The 18,998-nt window shown below is 42.5% G+C and overlaps 1 protein-coding gene across 15 annotated transcripts in view; it reads right to left on the bottom strand.

Annotated features, from left to right (window-relative positions):
- Nucleotides 1-18,998, bottom strand: part of TENM3 (teneurin transmembrane protein 3) — a 1,268,347-nt gene that overhangs the window by 614,936 nt on the left and 634,413 nt on the right. Inside the window, exon 1 of one of the 15 annotated variants that reach the window (XM_027077056.2) lies at nt 296-394. The exons of the other annotated variants lie outside the window; for them this stretch is intronic. The gene's annotated coding sequence lies outside the window, so the exon portion shown is untranslated. Of the gene's footprint in view, nt 1-295; nt 395-18,998 lie in introns of those variants that run through there. 15 annotated transcript variants of the gene reach the window in all.

The following is an 18,998-nucleotide window of genomic DNA, read 5'->3' as shown; positions in this document are numbered from 1 at the left end:
CGGCGAAGTTCCCACCTGAGCAGGCAGCCGGAGGTGTCAGACGCGAGGGAGGGGCGGGGACGGGGAGCCCGGGCGCGGGGAGGCCAGACCCGGGGGCGACCGCGCGCGGAGGAGATGCTCCCGGGCCACCCGGGCTGGCCAACCTGCTGCCGCCTCCCAGAGCCGCGCAGGGAAACGCGCCGCTCTCCGCGCCGGCTGCCGCCCGCCCGCCCGCCCTCCCGCTCCCGGCGCCGCGGCCCGGGCACTAGGACCCCAGAAAGGAAGGAGGGCGCGCCGGCGGCGGCGCCGCACTTACCGCGCTCGGCTCGCCCGCGCCGCCGGCTCGCTACCCGGCCGCAGCCGCCGCGTCCACCCGAGCAGCGCGCACACACAGCACTTGGCCAAATTCAAAGGAGCCGGGCGCGGGGGAGGGGGCCCCGCCGAGGGAGCGGAGCGTGGGAGCTGGGGGAGGGGGGCCGGGAGGGGGAGAGGACAGCAAGTGTTACAACTTCCTTCCCACCGCCCGGCCGCGGCGGGCGAGGGACGCGGCGAGGGGAGGGCAGCGCGCGCCGGAGCGCCAATGAGTTCACTTTCTTTTCCTCCCCCGCGCTCTCCCCCTCTCCCTTCCCGCCGGCCCCCTGGAAGCCTCCGGCTCGGCCGGAGAGGCCGGGCCGGAGTTTTCGGTTTTCGGCGGCGGGAGCCGGAGGACGGCTGGCGGCGAGGGAGGAGGAAGAGGGAGCGGGAAAGGTGAGGAGGCGAGCGGGGCGCGGTGCCACGGAGCGGCATCCAGGACCTTAATTGTGCGACGGGGGGACGCGCCGGGCCGAGTGTGCCCGAGACCAGGCGCGTACACGTGTCCGTGTGTGTTCGTGTGTGTGTGTGTGCGCGCGCGGGTGTGTGTGCCAGAGGAGGCGAGCCTACCATGCGCTTCCCCCGGTGCAGATCGCGGGAGAGCCCAATCACCGGGCGAGCTGGACCGGGCTGTGATCATTTATAATCCTGGACTCCTCCGCTCCGCCACTTGTCAAGATGACAGGTACTTTATTTCTTCTTCTTCTTAATTCAAAAAAAAAAAAAAAAAAAAAGATTCCCCGTTTACTGCCTTTTTCTGTCAAATGGGATTTGCCGGACTGAACCACGTTCGCCGCCCCTCCCTTCTCCCCTCCTCCAGGCCGCGTCGGGTACGGGAAAGCTCCGAGGCTCCCATGCTGTGACCAATCAGTGCCTCTACTACTCTTGCCGTGATTTAGGGGTCATCCATGAATAACACTTCACGCTGATGAATGGCTCTTGCAGGCTTTCGGCTCTGACGAGGGGTCTGCCCGCCGCTGATTGCAAACACTAATGAACTCCCAGCGCCATTTGAAATTCACACGCACCTACAAAGTGCGGGGGTACGTGCGTGCGGGGGTGGGGGGGCGGAGGGGTCTGTCCTTTTCTTCTCCCGGCCACGCGCGCGCGCGCGCGCCGGGAGCGGGGTCGGGGAGGGGGGAAGGGGCGGGTAATTGCTTTGGACCGAAGTGGAAACACTTCTGTGTGTAATCAAACCTCTAACCTTCTTAGAAAACTACTTTCCTTGATCTTTCATAGGGTGGGCATTTCAGGTCAGCTGAGTCACCCGAGGAGGGAGGAGTGCAAGACACTGCCGGGAAGATGGATTCCGAGGCAGAAGGGTGTAATTAAGGATTTCCACTCCCGGTAGGCGGCCGGTCCTTCACAAGAGGATCTGAAAATGACCTGCGCCTTCCCCTCCAGAGTGTCCTCTCGTCCCAGACTGGAAAGCGCAAATGACCTTCGCACGCGGGAAGGGGTTATACCCGAGCCCCAACTCGGCACCGGCGGCGGAGAACAAGTGTCCGCCCTCTGGTTCAAGCACCAAGACCGCCCCAACAAGCGCGCGCTGGCCGGTGGGGACGGATTCTGGAGTCCTCCAAAGGCTCCACGCCCCGCATTCTCCGACGCCGCCCCCCTCCCCAGTTCTCCCCTGCTTCCACTCTGTGTGATGTGGGAGGAAAATAAAAGTTTACTGCTCCCCAGGAGACACTGTCACTTTGTACTCCCTTAAGTTCCCTGCAACACCCTCGCTCCCGGCTCCCCAGCCCCAGTCTCCCGGGCGTAAAGGAAGCCCACCCAGGCGGACCTAAGTTCCGGCTGTTCCGGAGTTTCGAAACACCCCATCCTCGACTTTCGAAGAGCTGCTTTCTGGCTCTCCGTCCTTCTGGAACCTGTTACGCAGCCGGGCTGGGGCGCGCGCGCTCGGGGAGGATGAGCGCGCCTGGCTCCTCTGGGGGCATCCTACCCCCTCCTCCAGGGTGTAGCTGAGAATTAGTGTCCCAGGCCTCAATGGGCCGCTGGCAAACCTGACCCAGGAAGCCTGGCAGAGGAACCTAGCGAGCTCCGAGCCTTCTCATTCCATCTTCCACTTTCAACTTCAGAGCAGAGGATTGCAACGACCTGCACCTAACCAGACTCGCGCTTGAAGGAAATAGCACGTACATTTGTAACCACGTGCAGACCAAGAAACAGAGTAAGCACTATGAAAACAAGAGTAATGCCCCCCCCCCCCGCCCCCAAGGAAAGCCTGAGGCTTCATGATAGCGTTTCTCCAAAGTTTTGGGTAGAACTGACAAGGAGAATCCCTGAACTTGAATTAGTGTGCCCAGTGCTTCTGAGTTCCCGAAGTTGCTAAATGACCAAACGCACCTAAAAGTAACGTAATGCGTGATCAGCACGGCCCCACTCCCGGGGCGCACAAGCACATCCGCGCGGCAGGGATTTAGAGTCAGCCTAGAGTGGATCAGTCTCTTTCCTGCCTTGTGTGTTTCACACTTGGAAAAACAAACAAGGCGGGCGGGTGGGGGGATGGGAATGAATGATTATTACCCTCTCATTGTAGCCATTCTCCTTTTCTTAAGAAAACTTTCGAATTGTGAAGTTCTGCCCCAGATAACTACTTAAAGTTTGCATCCCTGATGTGACAGTGAGGACACGGGTAGGGTGCTTCATAAATCACATTTGTGGCCCAGTTCCTACAAAAACATTGTAAGTGTTCGAAACTTTCCAAAGTGTCCATGTAACACTCCCCCCTAGCTCTTTTGTACTTTACCATCCAGGAATACACACACACGCACACACGCGCACACACGCGCACACACACAGGGAAGTAAGACACCTCAGAAAGAGGCCAGAACAAAACTAAATTGCTGGTAGGAGATGAGGTCGGGGAGCGGCCTGTTCCTTCTTTTCAGCTCTTTTCTCTTTTCAGCCCTTATTATAGCTAAAGCTGGTAATGAGCATAGGAAACAATAGAACTCATAAAATTTAGAAATGGTAATAAATCTTGAAGCTTGTCTCTAGCCCAGCTCCCTGTTACATGATATTCAAAGTTTTTCAGTATGTGACGCCGAGCATTCCCACTAATTGCCCACGATACAGACAAAATACTCCAGAATTCATTCACACAGCCCCGTACACTCTATGCTAAGCATCACTGGTGGACAAAACGCGCAGGCTTCCTCCGCGACCGTTGCGTGTGTGAGACGAAGCCCGGAATCCAGGCAGTTCATGTGTGTTAAGTTTGAGGCTTCGCGGGCTTTTCTGCCCCCCTCACTAACAAAGAAGTTCCATCATCGGAGGTCGTTAGGAAAAGCTGATGTTGCACACTGCCCAACTATACCGCTCGCTTTCTCCTCCAAATGCATCCTTGGAAAGCGGAGAGGCAGCTTGCTACGTGACCATCAGGCTTTTTGCCTCCCTGAGCTGCTGTCATGGGAGGGCGGGGGTGGTGGGTAGATCACGCAGTGCCCTCGGCTGCAATAAAAAAACCCCGAGCGGGAGAAGAAATGCAAGACGTGGCTGTCTGTTTTGCAAGCCTCTGGCCGCTCACAGCAAACTCTGCCGGGCGCGGCTGGTGACTTTGCCGCCTTAACGCGGCCGGTCGTGTACGGGATGATGGGGCCCTAGCCGCCGGCATCGCCCTCCCGTGGGGTCCCCTTGTCACAAAGATATGCAGCTCACCGAAAGAAAAACAAAAAACAAAAAAAAAAAAGGTGGCGAAGCTCCCTTTGCAGCCCCCACCCCCCACCCCTGGAAAAGCCTGCCTGCGGCCCTTGCATACCTCTCCAGTATGCTGGCCAGGAAGAGAAAGGGCCCACCCCCTTTGGATCTGCTGCGCCACAACTCCCCACCTCAGTTGAGGGTCACCCACTTGAAGGCGGTACTTATCCATTTTATCAGCGTCACGTGGCCTTCCCTGGAGCCTGATGTTTTGGGGGGCTGGGGGCCGTCAGTTTTTTCCCTCCGGTTCCTAAGGGTCCAGCCTGGAGCTGCAGAGGCTGGGTGGCAGCTGTCCCCCGCCCTCCCTCCCGTGGGGCCACTTCCTCTTCTGACATGCGGGGCTTTCAGGCGTGCAGAGTGGGGGAGCACCGGGTCAGGCAGGTGTGACGTTCTCCGAGGAGCCTCTTGGGCAACCGCTCACTTCATAGCCACTCTTGGCAATTACTACATCTGCTCCAGCGAACTGAGGCTAGATGGCCTGACCGTGGGCTCAAATCGGACTGGACTTTTCCCACCCCAGGGGCTCAAGGCACTGATAAGGAAGGGAGGCAAGGGCTGAGGGAGCCATAGTTTAGACACTTAGATCTTCCTGCTGACCCTTTGAAAAGATCAGGAAAGCCAGTAATCTGTATACTTCCAAAGGACATTGTGCCTCAGCTGAGAACAATACATGATGAGCTTAAAACCCAGGCTGAAAGCTGGTTGTCAGGAGGAAAGCAGGAGTCCTGGGCACTGGGAGCAGGTTGGTTAAACAAATCACTTTGCACGACGAAAACAATGAATCTGGGACAATTTACAGCACTAGAACTTAACTTGTACGCAGAAGTCTCTCAAGTAGCTCCAGAGTTATTATCAGGTGTTTGTTGTTTCTTCCCCTGCGAAAACAAGTAACTTATTTCCCTGGGCCGTTCCACTGAGGGAAACCATAAAACACACATTCTGATTTGATCACTGATCGAGTCACTAGATTAAACGACTGTTGGTGGTAGAAAATACACTTTCAGTACCTGAATTGGAGCCAGATAGGCCTCTCCCCATGTGCATGTACCCAGGGAACTGGTGATGGGACAAACCGCCCTTTAAACGGGACCATCCTTTACCAGCACATTAGTGCGTGTCCCACTGCATGAACGCGGCCCACGCGTGGCTCCCACCTTTGGTGACGAGGCAGTTGTGGAGTCCGACCCAACTGCTGACATGGCCTTGCTTCAGTCACATACAAAACCCAGTTCCTTGATGGATTCTGAACACAGAAGCATCTTTTCACACGTGGCACCTGTAATCTTGGCTTAATCCCACATACGTGTCTAAAACGTGCCACAGTATTCCACACTGCGAGATAAAACCTTTATAATTAATCGTTGCCATGGAGTGCCCTTTAAAATCTGTCATGTCTTCTATGAGCAGCTTTTTAGTAAGCAGTATGTATGCTATATTTAAGATATCCAGTATATGCCAAATATAGTGTATTTAAGGTGGGTACTAGCTGCTGGGAAGGGTTAGAAATTCATGACACAGGACAATTTTGTTAATAATCTGATGTCGTTTAAGTATTTTGGGATCCACTCTACAAGGTTAACTTGTAAACCTAGATTAGAAACCTAGGCATCAAGTGACCATATTCAATATCAAATCCAGTAAACATCTCATTTCCCAGAAGTGTTCCACTCTCTCCTTCCTTGGCCAAGTCCTGAGTCTCGGATGTCCTGTACTCTCAGCCTCCGGGACCCCTACTTATGAAAGTACCTATAAGTGACACTTCCCTTCCTTGGAAGAGCCTCCACCATATTTTCTGCGTATAATAAACAATGGCACTGTTTTATTATATGGGCCTTTTCCAATTCCCCTTTAAAACCACAGGGTGGGTGAGGGGCACCTGGGTGGCTCAGTCAGTTAAGCATCCGACTTCCGCTCAGGTCATGAGCTCATGGGTTCGTGGGTTTGAGTCCCACATTGGGCTCTGTGCTGACAGTTCAGAGCCTGGAGCCTGCTTTGGAGTCTGTGTCTCTCTCTCCCTGCCCCTCCCCCACTCACACTCTGTCTGTCTCTCTCTCAAAAATAAATAAACATTAAAAAAAATTAAAACCACAGGGTCCAGCATAAAGGGCTGCCATACAGAAGGTGCTTGATAAATCATCATTGAATGAATGAATGAGTAAATGTATGAATAACGTATTTTCATCATCTTCATTCTGACTTTTTAAAAGGATATGCCATAAATAAAATTGTCTTCAAAAATATACTTATTAAGTGTGCTTTTCTACTTTTCTGCCCATCCATTTTTTAATGGCACATAGTTAAACAATTCTAGTTATGATATCAAGCCACATCAATTCACTTCTGATCTTGGTTGACCTTTTTCAGACACACAGTTTGAAGTAAAAGCAAAAATAATGGGGAAAAGCAAACGGATCTTATTTTGTTTTCCTCTTTTTCAGTAACATGTAGCAGTTCCTTGAAATTTGGAAAAGTTGGTAGTAAGCACCTATTAAATGCAGACACTCTATTTTCTGTTACATGTGATGATGCCATGACACTCTTATTGTTCAAGAAATTTCCTTTGGACTTTTAATGGTAAGAAACATAGAGCCCGAGATGACTGTTTTTCATTTCTTCAAGACAAGGGTTCAGCTGGTATTGGGGAAACAATCTCTGTTTGTTCCTGTCTGCTCAGGAGGACTGTTTCTAATTGATCTGGCATGGAATTTAGTGGGAGATGTGTATGTAGCAACCGAAGTGCAGGGTCTGTATGCTTTGTAAAGGGATAACCATATGGGCCTTATTTGAAACATTTGAGGATTTTCGACATTAACCTGGGTTAAATTGAGCTATAAATTCAACTCAAATGTATACATCCTGACAAATTCATCATCACTTTGGATACATCCAATCCCTGCTCCCCTCAGATTAATAAAGATGATGACCGCCTATCACAAATGCGGAGGTTCGATGTGATAAAGTAACATAATGTTGTACTTTGCACTGTTTAAATGCAAATTGCCCATATTAGGCAGACATTCCTACTGTTATCACTTCCAGTAGAATGGAAATGCTTAAAAATGATCTCTGGGTGAAGAAAAAGATACACGGTCAAACCTATTTCCTCTTACACTATTTTCAAGTACACTTCGCTATCATCATGAAGATTTAATTAAGCAAGCGCTGTTGTGCTAAAAAGCAAAGCAGCTGCAAGTTACCACTTACGGAAACATATTCAGGACTTCTACAAAATACTTTGTTTGCTATTCTTCATGTAGGCATCCGAACAGTCACTGGAGGTTAAAAACACAACAGAATTCTAGAGCTTCCCTCTCCTGTTTTTGAATACCAAATTTCGAGCTCACACTCTGTTACAGATAATAGTACTAAGTTCTGGATGCTGATGGTCCTTCCCTCGCAGCTTTAAATTGCCTTGAAAAAGATACAGTTTCTTTAATTAAAAAAGCTGCACAGAACTAATCCCTCTAGCTGAAAAAAGAAAAGTTTTAAGCAATCTCTTTCTGCTCTGAGAGAGAAAGGCAGACAATACCATAACAGATCAGAAACATAGGCTATAGCGTGCAGCCAGGAGCACAGCAGGGAACTGAATACTGCTCCGACTGTGTCATTTTTTAATCCCCCAACCCAGTTTTCCCCGTCTGACCTCATGCTGAGATGAAGTTATCACAGAAGACAGCTTTACTCTCACCAATGAATCCACCCCTGGATCTGTATTATCCTTAGCAGATCAAAACACCGCTTTCATCAAATAGCATTATCTGCATAGAACGCATGCAATTGCCCGATAATTTCACCCAAACTATGCTATTCATTTAAAGGACAAGAAGAGAAATGTAATTCATTCCTTTTGGGGGGTGGCAGGGGAGCGGCAGGGGCTGGAGGAGCTCACTTACCCCCTTCACTCATGGGAACTTTTCTGTTTTTAACACAAAATCCCAAGAAGGGGTCCATTTAAAAGTCCCCGGATCCTGCGCTTTAAGATTAATTGTTGGAGCGATCTGGTGCAGTTTGAGTGACAAAAGTGTAAGTTGGGTAGAAAACTGGCAGTGAGAAATGACAAAGCTTGCTGATGTCATTAGCAATGCTTCCCTGAACCCCAATAAAAACATCATATCCAGTAAAATTGGAGAAGCATAAGAATTAGCTGAACAATTGGATGAAGTTTAACACAATGTTGTGTGTGTGTGTGTGGTGGGGCGGGGGGGGGGGAGGGTTCTTTCTGGAAGATCTTTCTATGCGTCATGCAAAGTCCGGATCCTTACATTGGGAAGACAAAGACGTATTCTGCAGTTTTGAGTCGATATTTTGAAGAATAATATGTTGAGACTCTTAGGAGTAAAGACTAGCTTTTTTTTTTTTTTTGGTTTAGAAAATACTTAGCCTCCTTCAGATTCTCTTTCCTATTTTTACGTTTAAACAGTGCTCTCATTTGCATTGTAGACTGTATAAAATGTCATAATGGGCTTCTCTTTAACGGATCTCACTCTTTATTGAATGACATCAGTTGTTTTGCTCAAGGTGTCATGATTGGTTAGAGCAATCATACAAAACCATTTATGTCAAGTAAATGGAATTGCTAAGAAGTACGAAAACTCTGCCGTGGGTGTGGGTGACCTATTAGGTGCATGTTAATATTGTCGTAAGATGCATTACTCACCATAATTTTAATGATTTAGCTTGAAAATGTAAATCATCTGCTCGGTCCTATCTGAATTTACTCTGTAAATTGACCCTGTAAGAAATCCAGCTTAATCCCTACCTTCCATCACCCAGACAACATCCCACACACAAAAATGTGTAAGACAAACAATCAGAACTGCTTGAAAAAAGAACGATATTAACATGCTTCCAATCGGGGGCTACAAATACTTCTGGGAGTCCATGAGACAGGTGAAGGGGCAAGAATTTTCCCTTGAAAGAAAGACACAGGCACGGCAAGAAATTAATCATGGCACTATTATTTGTCATCATTGGCATTTTAATTACATGTACGTATTCTCTAAAGCATTTAAGTATAATTAATAAATAGGTATTTTTTTTCCATACTGACTTCCTGAAACTATATCTCAATACCAAAGCGCTCCAAGGCTAAAAGTCTATGAGGATCTATGGTCTGCTCGGTAGTAAAGTTCAAATTCCTGTTTCCAAAATATAGCTTCATGACATACAAATTATCTTAAATGTAATGTGATTAAGCATTAAACTATGGCATTTCCTTGAATTTAATGACAGTACTATTTTCATGTCAAACTTGATTACAAGAACCAGCTTTCAGAGGGAACTGTTTAAAATCCCAAATCATTAACAGATCATTTAGGGTTCAGGCGAACAAAACTTCTTGTCTGTGAAATATCAACTAAACACATGTAAGCAGAGAGGTGAGTTTCACATTTTGCCTACACGAGCGTGCGTGTGTGTGTGTGTGTCTGTGTGTGTGTGTGTGTGTGTGTGTGTGTGTGTGACTGATTGTAGAAGTCATATTTCTGTCTGAAAATGCGAGGAAAGAAAAGCTGTTTCCATCATCGATGATGCGACTCTCAACACACACATTGATGACGCAGTTCATGTTCAGACACGATTTTCTCAAAATAACAGGGTGTCTATCATGGACCACTTGAAATGGTCCCAGTTGAAACGGAGACAGTGGGACCCACAAGTTCCTTAAGACGTCAGGAAATTTAAATGCACAATGGATTTTGATATTTTGTCTCTATCTTTGTTTTCACTCCAACTCTGTCTGATTCAAAACTGATTTTCCTAAGAGGCTAAAATTGGATCATTCACAAATCCAGATTTTACAAGTAAATTAGATCAAACTCACGTGAGTTTGTATTTGGAAGGCTAAGCGATCATCTCCATGGACTTGGAAATGTTTATATGTTTATATGTTTGTTTTAAAGATGACATGTGAAATACACTACTCAGAGTTTGAGTTTCCTCAATTGGGCAGGCAAAGGTATTTTTAGCACCATTTTAGGTTTTCTCTCGGCTGAAACTTCAGTGTACGTGGCTTACACTACGTCAAAACAGCAAACCCTGATTTGATAAAGCCCTAAGAGAGTAGAACTGTAGATGAAGGCCACAAAATGGTGACAGGACTCAGATTGGGATAAGCAAGTTCTGGCAGGACATTATGGTCTGAGTTGTCATCTCCCTGAGGAAGATGTAGCTCTGGGTTTTCTTTGGTTTAGGGAGAATGTAAGAAGCCAGGCTTCTCTCATGCAGTCTGGGAGAGGAGTCCCGGCTGGGCAGAGGGACCATCCAAATTTCTCTCTCTGTTTACCTAACAATTTTTTTCCTAGCCCTCGCCTCCAAATCCACCACTTTTAATCCATAAAATCTATGAAAGGCCAGGATGTACCTTCCCCTCTTTTATCCTTGGCTAAGATATCTAGGAGAAAACAGAAAAAAAAAAAAATGAGGCCATGAGAAGATTATAAGCTAAGAGTCTATAAAGAGGGAGGAAATTGGCAGAGAGAGAATCTGAGTTAGGGGAGAAGAAGGGAGAACCAGCTTAAACTGAAGATAAACTACAAGGATGCCGGAAGGAAGAGAGAGTGTGTGTGAGATTTGTAGGTTAGAGTCCTGGTTTAATGGAGTTCTGCGTTCACCTTTGGTCTATTTATACTGATGAGCGAGTACTGGCAACTTGCCTCAAGAGTTTAGAGTGTTACTTAGAGGCAATATTTAAATCAGGCCTAGGAAAGAGTAATATTTATTTTCTTTTTTAAAAAATTTTTAGTGTTTATTTATTTTTGAGGGGGTGGGGAAGGCAGAGAGAGAGGGAGACACAGAATCCGAAACAGGCTCCAGGCTCTGAGCTGTCAGCACAGAGCCCAATGTGGGGCTTGAACTCATGGACTGCAAGATCATGACCTGAGCTGAAGTCGGATACTCAACCAACTGAGCCACCCAGGTGCCCCAGTAATATTTATTTTCAAACTCCCTAGAAATTCACCTTTATCATATTTTGAAGAATATTTTGATAATAAAGAGGTTCTACAGTAAAATGTGAATATTATCTTGATAATAAGCAGGTGACAAAATCTATGGTAATCCTAGATCAACATTGTTCTAATTATGACCTTTAGACCACCTGTATCAGAATCACCTGGGGGTTCTTAATAAAATATACATTCCTGGGTCCTACCTCAGCTCTACGGAATCAGAATCTCCAAGGATGCAACCAATAAATTAGCATTTTTAACAAGCCTTCCAGAGTATTCCTATTCACCAGGAAGCTTGAGAAGCATTGCCCTGGGCTAAATATTTTGCATGAAGCGAACAGATACTTCAGTTTTTATCATAAGTCTATTGAAGAGAAGCTGTTGCACATAAATGTAGTAGAATTATATTCAAAAGTGACACATTCCCATTTAAGGAAGAAACCAAAATTCACAAAATTAAGGGAGTGAGAATATCTGCATGAAGAAATTCCAGCTGAAAAGTCAGTGACACTTCAAAATTAGATCTTGAATCATTCTTTCTAACAGTAGTAAAATCAATAAGTTGCAAATTCAAATAGAATTTTCAATTCTCTTCTGTAGTTGGATTATTGGGTACAATTTTTTGCTGACTACATTGTTCAATAGCATATGTATGAGTGCAGAAATATAGATTTTGAGTGAAACTTTAAGTATGTATTAGTTCCATTTAGTACCGGAAATTAAAGAGTTCTTTGTGTGATATGGTATAAGAACTGATTCAACATGTGTAACTTGTAACAGAAATATATATATACAAACATATATCTATATACACACATACATATATACATATATATATACATGTATATATACATGTACACACACACATACATACGTATGTGTGTTTGTTTGTTTGTTTATTTATTTATTAAGAGCTGGTAGAACAACATCACCAAGATGATGGGACAGGTCGTTCCTGACTTCACTCTCCCTCACAAGAATAACTAACAACACTGAGTGAATTCACTGAGTGAATTCTAGAACATGGAGGCAGAAGGGTGAGGCTAAGTCCATCTAATAAGCTCAACCAGAGAATCTAGGAAACCACGGAGCCCATTGTTCAGCCTCATTTGGGTCGGAAACCCAGAAGTGCTATCCAACTGTTCTCAGCCAGTAGCACATTCCCATACCCTTCCTTCTCAGAGCTCACACAGTTCCTTGCCCCCAAACAGACCATAATAGCAGACCCCACCTGCCCACGGGTATTACTAGCAGACACACCTAGAATCTAAAACTAAGCTCACTGCTTTGTCTCTGTCAAAGCAAAGAGTCTGGAAGAGGAGCCCCATTACGCAAATGTGCAGGTAACCAATGTAAGGAATCAAAGATCATGAAAAATCAGGCACATATGACACCACCAAAGGAAGCCAGTAAGTCTCCAATAATTAACCCTAAAGAAATGGAGACCAATGTATGTCAGACAAAGAACTCAGAGTAATCATCTCAAGGAAATTCAGTGAATTATAAGGAAACACAGAGAGACAACTAAACGATATTAGGAAAACAACGCGTGAACAAAATGAGAAGTTCAACAAGGAAAGAGCAACCATCTGAAACACACACACACACAAAGAAATCCTAAAGTGAAAAATATATTAACTGAACTGAAGAATTCAACAGAGTTTCAAAGGTAGACTCGACCATGCAGAAGAAAGAATCAGTGACCTGGAGGACAGGACATTAGAAATTACCCAGGCAGAGGAGCAAAATTAGAAAAAAATGAAAAAGAGTGAAGAAAGCTTATGGATCATGGGACACCACGGAGAGGTACAATATTCACATAATGGGAATTCCAGAAGAAGAAGAGAAAGGGATAGAAAGTATATTTAAAGCAATAATGGCTGAGATGTTTTTCAACCTAGGGAGAGAAATTGACATCCAGACCCATGAAGCTCAAAAGACCCCAAATAGTTTGAACACAAATAGGGCTACACTGAGACATATTATACTTAAATTGTCAAAGCTCAAAGACAAAGAAAGAATGTTAAGAGCAGCAAGAAAAAAGAGAAAATTGATGTACAGGGAGACCCCATAAATCTACTGGTGGATTTCTAAACAGAAACTTTTCAGTCTAGGAGAGAATGGGATGAGATATTCAGAATATTGAAATAAATTAAAAGTCAGCCAAGAATTGTATACCTGACAAAGCTGTCCTTCAGAAACAAAGAAGGGATGAAGACTTTCCGGAACAAACAAAAGCTGAGGAAGTTCATTATCACCAGATGTGCCTTACAGGAAATGCTAAAGAAACTTCTTTGAGTGGAAGTAAGAGAATGCTTTAATTAACATCATAAAACCACAAAAAGGTAGCATAAATCTCCCAGGTATTGATAAATATATAGTCATAATAGATTGTGCAACATGGTAATTAATGGTGGTGCATAAATCACTTAGTATAGTAGTTTAAAAGTTAAAAAAGAATGTAATACAATAATTATAATGACAATCTGTTATTAGTTATATAATAATAATAAAAAAATAACATGTGAACTGTAACACAAATAATCTAAAATGTGAAGAAGAGAAGAAGTAAAAGTGTGACTACTGACATGAAGTTGTTATCAGTCAAAGTAGGACGTTACAAGTTCAAGATTTTTATGTAGGCCTCATGGTAACCACAAGGGAAAATCATATAGTTATTATACAAAAAGACACAATAAAGAAGTCAAAGCATACTAGCAATAAAGGATCAAAACACACAAAAAAGACAGCAGGATAATAAGGAACAATGAATCTACACCACAACCAGGAAACAATGAACAAAATCGCAATCGTAAGTCTTTACCTATCAATCAGTACTTTAACCATAAATGGATTAAATTTTACAATTAGGCAATTGTTCTGAATTAGGAGACACGGAATGGATAAAAAACAAAACAAAACAAAGAAACACCAAAAGAACAAGATATGCTATCCACAAGATACTTTAGCCTTAAAGACACATAGACTTAGAGTGAAGATGTGGAAAAAAGACACTTCAAGCAAATGGCAACAAACAACACCAAAAAAAGTGGTGTTAGCCGTACTTTTATCAGACAAAAACAGACAAAATACACTTTAAAAGTGGGAAAGACAGACAAAGAAGGTCAATATACAATGATAAATGATATCAAGAAGATATAAGAGTTATAAATATTTATGTGCCCAACATTGGAGGAAGGTGTCAAAGGTACAGACTTCCAGAGAGTAAGACAAATAAGGACAAGAGATGGATACACACAATGGCCACGGCTAATGGTGCTGTATGATATATGGGAATCATAACAGTCCTCATCACGAGGGAAAAAAAATTTCCTTTTTCCTTTTTTTTTCTTTTTATGGTATCTACATTAGAAGATGAATGTTACTAAACATATTGTGGTAATCCTTTTATAATATATGCATATAAAATCAAGCCATGCTATATATCTTACAGTCACACAGTGATATACAGTGGGTATTTCTCTGCAAAACTGGGGGAAAAGAATATAAGAGCTTCATTTGGAAGCTATGCATTTAAAAGCCAGCATCCCATTCTCTTTCCAGGATAGTTTTCAGAAGTGTGGCTCACATTAAAGGCCCTTAAGTTTTAAAGAATATCATTATTTCTACCCGGCCAGCATCTCTGAAGGAGGTGACTTTTAACAAAGTGCATTAATATACAAAGGATATGATCTTGTTTTCCCTAACGTTACAAATTTGAAGTCCTTATTACAAATAGTGGGGAGGGGTGCCTGGGTGGCTCAGTCCGTTAAGCGTCCCACTTCAGCTCAGGTCATGATCTCGCTGTTTGTGGGTTTGAGCCCCGCGTCAGGCTCTGTGCTGACAGCTCAGAGCCTGGAGCCTGTTTCAGATTCTGTGTCTCCCTGTCTCTCTCCCCCTCCTATGCTCATGCTCTGTCTCTCTTTGTCTCTCAATAATAAATAGATGTTAAAATTAAAAAAAAAAACAAATAGTGGGGAAAACATTAAAAATAAGTCTTTTTTTATTGTCTGTACTCTAATTATCACTAGTATACCTGGTCCTCTCTTCCTCTGCCTCCTGACTCACTGAGCCTGCACGCATTCAGACAATGGGGTCAGCGTGGAACTTTCATTATCTCACATAATCCACAGAGCAACTTCAAAACTAGTTACTAGTATTTCTCTCATTTTAGAGATGAGTAAGTTGAATAGTAAGCAATTTGTCCAATGTAAACGGAAAAGCCAGGATTAATGAGCCTGATCCCACACGCCAAAGACTTAACAATGACACCTGTTTCCTCCTTATCGGAAAAAGAAATAGAATCAGTTCTGATTATAAGTTAGTTTACCTTTTGTACATAAACATAAAATCATATACTAAAAGAAATACAAACTTGAGTTTAAGAAAAGAGAATTACCTCTTAAAAAAAACTGAACATGACACAAATGAGAATTCCATATAGGTAACCTCTTTTTTGTTGCTTGAATATGTTTTTGAGAAAAGTTAGTTATTTTACAATGTGAAAAAAAAATTGAACTTGACAAATCTTTAGGTCTGTACAGATTTGAAATAAAATTGCCCCAAATAGAACAGATTTCACACATCCTTTGTCTATCTCCCTAAACAAAATTACCATACCCATCAGCACATGTTTTTAAATGATGGCTTGAGGCTAAAGTTGCAAAAGATTTCAGTTCTAGAATGGTGGTTCTCTCTTCAATCATCTATGCAGGATAGAGTGAAATCACTGTTTTAAGGACTGGATATAGTTTGGGGATGATAAATATTTGTGACTCTGATAAGACATTTTCAGGAAGGCTGTCCCTGTTTCAACTGCCTTTAGCGTGCAGAAGTTCGTAATCCTCTTTAAAGGACAGGAAAGTTAAGCAGAGTGAATTGTAAGCTTGCTGCTCCTTGAAATTACAAATCATTGAAAAACTGTCCATGAGAACACCTTAGGGAGTAAATGTGGATAACAGTGGTTCATATGTGGTTGCAAAACAATAATGAACCTGTCTAATCAATTGTTCTGAATAGCAATAGATCATCACAGTGCAAAGAAAAATACACATCCTTATTGACCCCTTGTGCATTCTGTTAGTTTCCATTCTTGTGACTTTGAATGGTCTCCTTTTATATTTAGTCATGCAGTAACAGATTAACCCTAAAATTATTACCCATAGCTCTTCCTAAAGGCAGGATTTAATGTAAATAACTGAAACTTGAGTAGCAAATGAGCGTGGTATCTTTGCTCCTTTATGGATATAATGTCTTATGATGGGAGAGTTATGTTAGAAAGGACTTAGTAAAAGAACCCACATATACATTGGAAGAAGTGCATCATGGCCTGATCTCACTTCACTGATTTTGATGATCTTCATAAGGGATGTGCATTAGTACCGAATAACATATTTTGCAGTAATCTGCAATGACCAATAAATTATTATATTGGTTGTACTGGGCACATTAGTTTTATGCGTATGGATATGCCATATGTTAAGAATTAAATTGTAGAAAGCAATTCCTTTGTCTGCTCCTCAATCCGCCACCACCTTTAGATTTTATATGTATGTCAACACATGCATGAAATAGAGAGTTAGTGAAAGGATTAGACCAGTTTACGAAGATGACCATGGCCAAAAATCCACTGTCAAATAACAATTTCAAGGGTTTATTATTAATATTTTTAATTTACTAAGCAGTCATTCTTCCATTCAACTCACGTAGTAAAACCCGAAATAAAGCATTTTAGTTATAGGGTTAATGTGATTATTGGTATGACGTGACACTATGGTCTTTCAGCTTTGTCTTAAACATTTATTTACTACCATTTGCACAGACCTAAAGACACAAAACAAAGCACGGAAGATTGATAAACTGGTTCTCTCCTCTTGTGATGATATATTATGTTGAGCCCTCCGTGCTAGTTCAACAACTACTTCTTTTAATTAGTGATGAAAATGTGCCACCTGAGTGAGTTTAGTGTCGTGAACTAGGGATGTTCGCTTCTCAAAAAGTGGCCTACATAGCATTTGATATGAAGCCTTAATTTATTACACTATTACTCAAACACCTGGTATGACATTTTGGTGACAGTTAACGCCGTATGGCTGAGTATTAATCAGTTATAAAAAGAAGTACGATCTGTATGTATGTGACTTTGATCCATTTAATCTTACTAGTATTGATCTTCTGTGGGCTTTTTTGATATCAAATTTTGGTGAGAATAAATACCACTACAGGAATTTTTTCATGTTTATTTTAGAAAGTATTTTGCAGTTGAGTAGTTGAATTCAGTTAAATTTTTATATAGAAGTGCCGTCATTTCTTTAATTTTGGTAACTAAAGTGTCCTCAAATATAACAATCTGGATCTTGATTAAATTGCATATTATTTTTGTAAATATGATTTCTCAGACCACTCTTTCTTTCTGTAGTATATTTAAGAAAAAATTTTCTTTGCTTAAACTTAGAAAAACACAATCTGATTGGAGTGGTGAACTATTCTGATTATGGCTTTATTTCCTTGCAATATTATAGCTAGATTAGAAACTTTACCACAGGACCAATAGTAGCTAATTCAATATAAAGTTGAATATTTGCAGATACCCGCAAATATACACATATATCCATTAGTGTGTATCTATCTGTGTGTATAGATAGATAGATAAATGTGTTTATATTTATACCTATATTTCTAGCACAATTTTATAGCAAACCTTTGTTCTTAAATAAACGAAGCTAGCCCAGTCTCTTGCACATAATCTCTTAAGGAAGATGCTTTAAAAATGCTACAATTGAGGGGCGCCTGGGTGGTGCAGTCGGTTAAGCGTCCGACTTCAGCCAGGTCACGATCTCGCGGTCCGTGAGTTCGAGCCCCGCGTCGGGCTCTGGGCTGATGGCTCGGAGCCTGGAGCCTGTTTCCGATTCTGTGTCTCCCTCTCTCTCTGCCCCTCCCCCGTTCATGCTCTGTCTCTCTCTGTCCCCCAAAAAATAAATAAACGTTGAAAAAAAAATAAAAAAAATGCTACAATTGAGAATTTACCTTCTTTTTCTTTAGTATTTTCTTAACGCATGTTTGCATCTATAAAAGAATCAGCACAAAATAGAAATTTTCAATCTGGTTTCTTTATAGATTTCAATCGTGAAAAGAATTTTCTCAGCAAATATAAAGTATAACACCAACATTTATGTGCAATCACTCACTGATTACCCTTTTCCAGTTATCTATTCTTTTATACCTATAGCTTTTAATTCTGGTGTTTTTCTAATGGATGATGTACCATACTCTCTCAAACAAGATGGTTCTGCTGATGTGTGTGATAGTTTCAGTTACTCTATTTTGCAATCATTTGATCATATACAATACTACACTTAAAATTTAGGTTCTTTTTCATTTAAGAAGCAAGAATTCTGAAGTGAATGATGATGAATATTTGACGACACAGATTCGTGGGGCTCTAAACATACTTATGTCCATGTTTGCCTTTTCTTTGCATCATACATTATGGAATATAAGTAGATTTCCACATTTGTAACATAAATATCCTAAGCTCAAATTATTTAACTTTAACAAAATGTATCCACTGATAACTGCTTTGCTTGACAATTTAACTTAGTAATATTTTTGTCATATGGTATTTATTATGCTGAATTCAAAATGACTGATAGTTATCTACTTTGTGAAATGCCGGCTCTCTGTCATCTGGGAATATGATCCTTATTTTCATGTTTTCCACATGCTTTGCTGCCACAGAACTTTCTGGGTAACCTCAAATTAAAGCATTTTCCTCCCTTATGACCTGTTGCAATTTTTTTTGTAATGTGAATAATTGTGATGACAGAGTTAATTTGTATATGAAAATATGAGGGAACAAGTCATTACACTTAATTCAAATTAATTCTTAATCTTGTGACCTGGATAGTGAGAGCTGATGACTTCTATAATGTCAAATCAAAGCTAATTTCTTGAGTTGATCTTTTGAGTTTTTCAAAGGTTTTATACAGTGTGAGAGATGGAATGAAAAGTAACTAT

This window comes from Acinonyx jubatus, chromosome B1, assembly GCF_027475565.1.
Source record: "Acinonyx jubatus isolate Ajub_Pintada_27869175 chromosome B1, VMU_Ajub_asm_v1.0, whole genome shotgun sequence".
Taxonomy (NCBI): domain Eukaryota; kingdom Metazoa; phylum Chordata; class Mammalia; order Carnivora; family Felidae; genus Acinonyx; species Acinonyx jubatus.
The sequence above is the reverse complement of the archived record's forward strand: the minus strand, read 5'-3'. Positions and strand labels throughout refer to the sequence as shown.